At 42.2% G+C, this 7935-nt stretch overlaps 1 long non-coding RNA gene across 1 annotated transcript in view; it reads right to left on the bottom strand.

Annotated features, from left to right (window-relative positions):
- Window positions 1–6889: 6889 nt before the first annotated feature.
- LOC114155214 (uncharacterized) overlaps window positions 6890–7935 on the bottom strand; it is a 22240-nt gene continuing 21194 nt past the window's right edge. Inside the window, exon 3 of the long non-coding RNA XR_003597698.1 lies at window positions 6890–6905. This is a non-coding gene — a long non-coding RNA (uncharacterized LOC114155214). The remainder of the gene's footprint in view (window positions 6906–7935) is intronic.

Genomic DNA, 7935 nt, shown 5'->3' with positions numbered 1-7935 from the left:
CATCCACGTATACAGACACTGAGGTTAGGTTAAGGGAAAACACAGAGGGTAAGGATATAGAATAAAAAAATATATAAAAAAATAAATAAAAATAAAAAGAGAAAGAAAAAGTCAGCTGGATACTGGACAGCGGGCAGGTGAACAGTGCGGAGGCTCGTGAGGCACTGGCCGGTTAGGTGTGGGGAAACTCTTGCCTGCCCGACGACAGGAGAGTGATGCACGGGCCATCCCGCGCCCCCACACAGCCTCCCGCCACGCCGTCTGTCTCCAACTGACACACACAAGCCTTCCGTTCTCTTCCTCGTCCGTTAAATTTGAATTTGAGTTTGTTACTCTTTGTTGCCCCCTAGTGCTCAGTATACGACGTTTCGACTTTTTCTGTGTCTTCATCAGGTATGTATTTATTTCTTTCTGTTTCTGTTTCTTACGGCCCCCTCTTTAATATTATTCCTGCAACTTAAATTTTGTTAGGCACCCCCTGTGATACTGTTCTTCATTCTTTTTAAATAAAATGTTCACATGGACTTACAAAAAATGCAGAAATTATTTGAATTGACACACCAGGATTGGTTTGAAACAAAAGGTAAGTGACGTTGCACAAGCACGTAAGCATCCACACACATTTAGGATAAGGACACATCAGGTAAGTACACACACATATATTTAGGGTGGGGTCAAAGGTCAAGGGTTAGGTTTAGGCATCACACATACACTCATCCACGTATACAGACACTGAGGTTAGGTTAAGGGAAAACACAGAGGGTAAGGATATAGAATAAAAAAATATATAAAAAAATAAATAAAAATAAAAAGAGAAAGAAAAAGTCAGCTGGATACTGGACAGCGGGCAGGTGAACAGTGCGGAGGCTCGTGAGGCACTGGCCGGTTAGGTGTGGGGAAACTCTTGCCTGCCCGACGACAGGAGAGTGATGCACGGGCCATCCCGCGCCCCCACACAGCCTCCCGCCACGCCGTCTGTCTCCAACTGACACACACAAGCCTTCCGTTCTCTTCCTCGTCCGTTAAATTTGAATTTGAGTTTGTTACTCTTTGTTGCCCCCTAGTGCTCAGTATACGACGTTTCGACTTTTTCTGTGTCTTCATCAGGTATGTATTTATTTCTTTCTGTTTCTGTTTCTTACGGCCCCCTCTTTAATATTATTCCTGCAACTTAAATTTTGTTAGGCACCCCCTGTGATACTGTTCTTCATTCTTTTTAAATAAAATGTTCACATGGACTTACAAAAAATGCAGAAATTATTTGAATTGACACACCAGGATTGGTTTGAAACAAAAGGTAAGTGACGTTGCACAAGCACGTAAGCATCCACACACATTTAGGATAAGGACACATCAGGTAAGTACACACACATATATTTAGGGTGGGGTCAAAGGTCAAGGGTTAGGTTTAGGCATCACACATACACTCATCCACGTATACAGACACTGAGGTTAGGTTAAGGGAAAACACAGAGGGTAAGGATATAGAATAAAAAAATATATAAAAAAATAAATAAAAATAAAAAGAGAAAGAAAAAGTCAGCTGGATACTGGACAGCGGGCAGGTGAACAGTGCGGAGGCTCGTGAGGCACTGGCCGGTTAGGTGTGGGGAAACTCTTGCCTGCCCGACGACAGGAGAGTGATGCACGGGCCATCCCGCGCCCCCACACAGCCTCCCGCCACGCCGTCTGTCTCCAACTGACACACACAAGCCTTCCGTTCTCTTCCTCGTCCGTTAAATTTGAATTTGAGTTTGTTACTCTTTGTTGCCCCCTAGTGCTCAGTATACGACGTTTCGACTTTTTCTGTGTCTTCATCAGGTATGTATTTATTTCTTTCTGTTTCTGTTTCTTACGGCCCCCTCTTTAATATTATTCCTGCAACTTAAATTTTGTTAGGCACCCCCTGTGATACTGTTCTTCATTCTTTTTAAATAAAATGTTCACATGGACTTACAAAAAATGCAGAAATTATTTGAATTGACACACCAGGATTGGTTTGAAACAAAAGGTAAGTGACGTTGCACAAGCACGTAAGCATCCACACACATTTAGGATAAGGACACATCAGGTAAGTACACACACATATATTTAGGGTGGGGTCAAAGGTCAAGGGTTAGGTTTAGGCATCACACATACACTCATCCACGTATACAGACACTGAGGTTAGGTTAAGGGAAAACACAGAGGGTAAGGATATAGAATAAAAAAATATATAAAAAAATAAATAAAAATAAAAAGAGAAAGAAAAAGTCAGCTGGATACTGGACAGCGGGCAGGTGAACAGTGCGGAGGCTCGTGAGGCACTGGCCGGTTAGGTGTGGGGAAACTCTTGCCTGCCCGACGACAGGAGAGTGATGCACGGGCCATCCCGCGCCCCCACACAGCCTCCCGCCACGCCGTCTGTCTCCAACTGACACACACAAGCCTTCCGTTCTCTTCCTCGTCCGTTAAATTTGAATTTGAGTTTGTTACTCTTTGTTGCCCCCTAGTGCTCAGTATACGACGTTTCGACTTTTTCTGTGTCTTCATCAGGTATGTATTTATTTCTTTCTGTTTCTGTTTCTTACGGCCCCCTCTTTAATATTATTCCTGCAACTTAAATTTTGTTAGGCACCCCCTGTGATACTGTTCTTCATTCTTTTTAAATAAAATGTTCACATGGACTTACAAAAAATGCAGAAATTATTTGAATTGACACACCAGGATTGGTTTGAAACAAAAGGTAAGTGACGTTGCACAAGCACGTAAGCATCCACACACATTTAGGATAAGGACACATCAGGTAAGTACACACACATATATTTAGGGTGGGGTCAAAGGTCAAGGGTTAGGTTTAGGCATCACACATACACTCATCCACGTATACAGACACTGAGGTTAGGTTAAGGGAAAACACAGAGGGTAAGGATATAGAATAAAAAAATATATAAAAAAATAAATAAAAATAAAAAGAGAAAGAAAAAGTCAGCTGGATACTGGACAGCGGGCAGGTGAACAGTGCGGAGGCTCGTGAGGCACTGGCCGGTTAGGTGTGGGGAAACTCTTGCCTGCCCGACGACAGGAGAGTGATGCACGGGCCATCCCGCGCCCCCACACAGCCTCCCGCCACGCCGTCTGTCTCCAACTGACACACACAAGCCTTCCGTTCTCTTCCTCGTCCGTTAAATTTGAATTTGAGTTTGTTACTCTTTGTTGCCCCCTAGTGCTCAGTATACGACGTTTCGACTTTTTCTGTGTCTTCATCAGGTATGTATTTATTTCTTTCTGTTTCTGTTTCTTACGGCCCCCTCTTTAATATTATTCCTGCAACTTAAATTTTGTTAGGCACCCCCTGTGATACTGTTCTTCATTCTTTTTAAATAAAATGTTCACATGGACTTACAAAAAATGCAGAAATTATTTGAATTGACACACCAGGATTGGTTTGAAACAAAAGGTAAGTGACGTTGCACAAGCACGTAAGCATCCACACACATTTAGGATAAGGACACATCAGGTAAGTACACACACATATATTTAGGGTGGGGTCAAAGGTCAAGGGTTAGGTTTAGGCATCACACATACACTCATCCACGTATACAGACACTGAGGTTAGGTTAAGGGAAAACACAGAGGGTAAGGATATAGAATAAAAAAATATATAAAAAAATAAATAAAAATAAAAAGAGAAAGAAAAAGTCAGCTGGATACTGGACAGCGGGCAGGTGAACAGTGCGGAGGCTCGTGAGGCACTGGCCGGTTAGGTGTGGGGAAACTCTTGCCTGCCCGACGACAGGAGAGTGATGCACGGGCCATCCCGCGCCCCCACACAGCCTCCCGCCACGCCGTCTGTCTCCAACTGACACACACAAGCCTTCCGTTCTCTTCCTCGTCCGTTAAATTTGAATTTGAGTTTGTTACTCTTTGTTGCCCCCTAGTGCTCAGTATACGACGTTTCGACTTTTTCTGTGTCTTCATCAGGTATGTATTTATTTCTTTCTGTTTCTGTTTCTTACGGCCCCCTCTTTAATATTATTCCTGCAACTTAAATTTTGTTAGGCACCCCCTGTGATACTGTTCTTCATTCTTTTTAAATAAAATGTTCACATGGACTTACAAAAAATGCAGAAATTATTTGAATTGACACACCAGGATTGGTTTGAAACAAAAGGTAAGTGACGTTGCACAAGCACGTAAGCATCCACACACATTTAGGATAAGGACACATCAGGTAAGTACACACACATATATTTAGGGTGGGGTCAAAGGTCAAGGGTTAGGTTTAGGCATCACACATACACTCATCCACGTATACAGACACTGAGGTTAGGTTAAGGGAAAACACAGAGGGTAAGGATATAGAATAAAAAAATATATAAAAAAATAAATAAAAATAAAAAGAGAAAGAAAAAGTCAGCTGGATACTGGACAGCGGGCAGGTGAACAGTGCGGAGGCTCGTGAGGCACTGGCCGGTTAGGTGTGGGGAAACTCTTGCCTGCCCGACGACAGGAGAGTGATGCACGGGCCATCCCGCGCCCCCACACAGCCTCCCGCCACGCCGTCTGTCTCCAACTGACACACACAAGCCTTCCGTTCTCTTCCTCGTCCGTTAAATTTGAATTTGAGTTTGTTACTCTTTGTTGCCCCCTAGTGCTCAGTATACGACGTTTCGACTTTTTCTGTGTCTTCATCAGGTATGTATTTATTTCTTTCTGTTTCTGTTTCTTACGGCCCCCTCTTTAATATTATTCCTGCAACTTAAATTTTGTTAGGCACCCCCTGTGATACTGTTCTTCATTCTTTTTAAATAAAATGTTCACATGGACTTACAAAAAATGCAGAAATTATTTGAATTGACACACCAGGATTGGTTTGAAACAAAAGGTAAGTGACGTTGCACAAGCACGTAAGCATCCACACACATTTAGGATAAGGACACATCAGGTAAGTACACACACATATATTTAGGGTGGGGTCAAAGGTCAAGGGTTAGGTTTAGGCATCACACATACACTCATCCACGTATACAGACACTGAGGTTAGGTTAAGGGAAAACACAGAGGGTAAGGATATAGAATAAAAAAATATATAAAAAAATAAATAAAAATAAAAAGAGAAAGAAAAAGTCAGCTGGATACTGGACAGCGGGCAGGTGAACAGTGCGGAGGCTCGTGAGGCACTGGCCGGTTAGGTGTGGGGAAACTCTTGCCTGCCCGACGACAGGAGAGTGATGCACGGGCCATCCCGCGCCCCCACACAGCCTCCCGCCACGCCGTCTGTCTCCAACTGACACACACAAGCCTTCCGTTCTCTTCCTCGTCCGTTAAATTTGAATTTGAGTTTGTTACTCTTTGTTGCCCCCTAGTGCTCAGTATACGACGTTTCGACTTTTTCTGTGTCTTCATCAGGTATGTATTTATTTCTTTCTGTTTCTGTTTCTTACGGCCCCCTCTTTAATATTATTCCTGCAACTTAAATTTTGTTAGGCACCCCCTGTGATACTGTTCTTCATTCTTTTTAAATAAAATGTTCACATGGACTTACAAAAAATGCAGAAATTATTTGAATTGACACACCAGGATTGGTTTGAAACAAAAGGTAAGTGACGTTGCACAAGCACGTAAGCATCCACACACATTTAGGATAAGGACACATCAGGTAAGTACACACACATATATTTAGGGTGGGGTCAAAGGTCAAGGGTTAGGTTTAGGCATCACACATACACTCATCCACGTATACAGACACTGAGGTTAGGTTAAGGGAAAACACAGAGGGTAAGGATATAGAATAAAAAAATATATAAAAAAATAAATAAAAATAAAAAGAGAAAGAAAAAGTCAGCTGGATACTGGACAGCGGGCAGGTGAACAGTGCGGAGGCTCGTGAGGCACTGGCCGGTTAGGTGTGGGGAAACTCTTGCCTGCCCGACGACAGGAGAGTGATGCACGGGCCATCCCGCGCCCCCACACAGCCTCCCGCCACGCCGTCTGTCTCCAACTGACACACACAAGCCTTCCGTTCTCTTCCTCGTCCGTTAAATTTGAATTTGAGTTTGTTACTCTTTGTTGCCCCCTAGTGCTCAGTATACGACGTTTCGACTTTTTCTGTGTCTTCATCAGGTATGTATTTATTTCTTTCTGTTTCTGTTTCTTACGGCCCCCTCTTTAATATTATTCCTGCAACTTAAATTTTGTTAGGCACCCCCTGTGATACTGTTCTTCATTCTTTTTAAATAAAATGTTCACATGGACTTACAAAAAATGCAGAAATTATTTGAATTGACACACCAGGATTGGTTTGAAACAAAAGGTAAGTGACGTTGCACAAGCACGTAAGCATCCACACACATTTAGGATAAGGACACATCAGGTAAGTACACACACATATATTTAGGGTGGGGTCAAAGGTCAAGGGTTAGGTTTAGGCATCACACATACACTCATCCACGTATACAGACACTGAGGTTAGGTTAAGGGAAAACACAGAGGGTAGGATATAGAATAAAAAAATATATAAAAAAAAAATAAATAAAAATAAAAAGAGAAAGAAAAAGTCAGCTGGATACTGGACAGCGGGCAGGGTTAGGGTAAGGGTTAGGGTTAGGGTAAGGGTTAGGGTAAGGGTTTGGGGATTGAGTCAACCTTCCAGCCGGAAGGTTGTAAGGGCACTGGCCCTCATGCCCTTTCGGCTGTGCGCTGAAAATGAACTGAAAAAAACTTAACTTAGCTTTGGCACCCCCTTGTTTTCTTTCCCTACGTCCTACTAATTGGAATCTATACTTGTCTTTTCTTCTGCTTCTTTGTCTTCTTTTCCTTTGCAATGCTAGCGACGTTTCGACTTATTACTGTGTCTTCTTCAGGCTATTTCTGTTTTCTCTTTGTTTCTGTTTCTGTTTTTCTCTTTGTTTCTGTTTCCCTTTCTTTCTTTGTTTCTTCTTAAATTTCGTTAAGCACCCTCTTATTCTGTTCCTCTTTCTGTTTAACTTAACTTTAAATAACTTATGCTTAAAATTATAACAAACTTAGGGTAAAGGGTTAGGGTTAGGGTTAAATAAATGGGGAAGGGGCTAAGAACACTCCAGCACACAACCTACCGGGACATGAGGCACTGGCAAGGTAAGGGTTTGGGGATTGAGTCAACCTTCCAGCCGGAAGGTTGTAAGGGCACTGGCCCTCATGCCCTTTCGGCTGTGCGCTGAAAATGAACTGAAAAAAAACTTAACTTAGCTTTGGCACCCCCTTGTTTTCTTTCCCTACGTCCTACTAATTGGAATTATACTTGTCTTTTCTTCTGCTTCTTTTTCTTCTTTTTCCTTTGCATGCTAGCGACGTTTCGACTTTACTGTGTCTTCTTCAGGCTATTTTCTGTTTTTCTCTTTGTTTCTGTTTCTGTTTTTCTCTTTGTTTCTGTTTCCCTTTTCTTTCTTTGTTTCTTCTTAAATTTCGTTAAGCACCCTCTTATTCTGTTCCTCTTTCTGTTTAACTTAACTTTAAATAACTTATGCTTAAAATTATAACAAACTTAGGGTAAAGGGTTAGGGTTAGGGTTAAATAAATGGGGAAGGGGCTAAGAACACTCCAGCACACAACCTACCGGGACATGAGGCACTGGCAAGGTAAGGGTTTGGGGATTGAGTCAACCTTCCAGCCGGAAGGTTGTAAGGGCACTGGCCCTCATGCCCTTTCGGCTGTGCGCTGAAAATGAACTGAAAAAAAACTTAACTTAGCTTTGGCACCCCCTTGTTTTCTTTCCCTACGTCCTACTAATTGGAATTATACTTGTCTTTTCTTCTGCTTCTTTTTCTTCTTTTTCCTTTGCATGCTAGCGACGTTTCGACTTTACTGTGTCTTCTTCAGGCTATTTTCTGTTTTTCTCTTTGTTTCTGTTTCTGTTTTTCTCTTTGTTTCTGTTTCCCTTTTCTTTCTTTGTTCTTCTTAAATTTCGTTAAG

This window comes from Xiphophorus couchianus, chromosome 12 (assembly GCF_001444195.1).
Source record: "Xiphophorus couchianus chromosome 12, X_couchianus-1.0, whole genome shotgun sequence".
In the NCBI taxonomy this organism is placed as follows: domain Eukaryota; kingdom Metazoa; phylum Chordata; class Actinopteri; order Cyprinodontiformes; family Poeciliidae; genus Xiphophorus; species Xiphophorus couchianus.
Note: the sequence above shows the minus strand (reverse complement) of the source record. Positions and strands in the feature narration are given on the sequence as shown.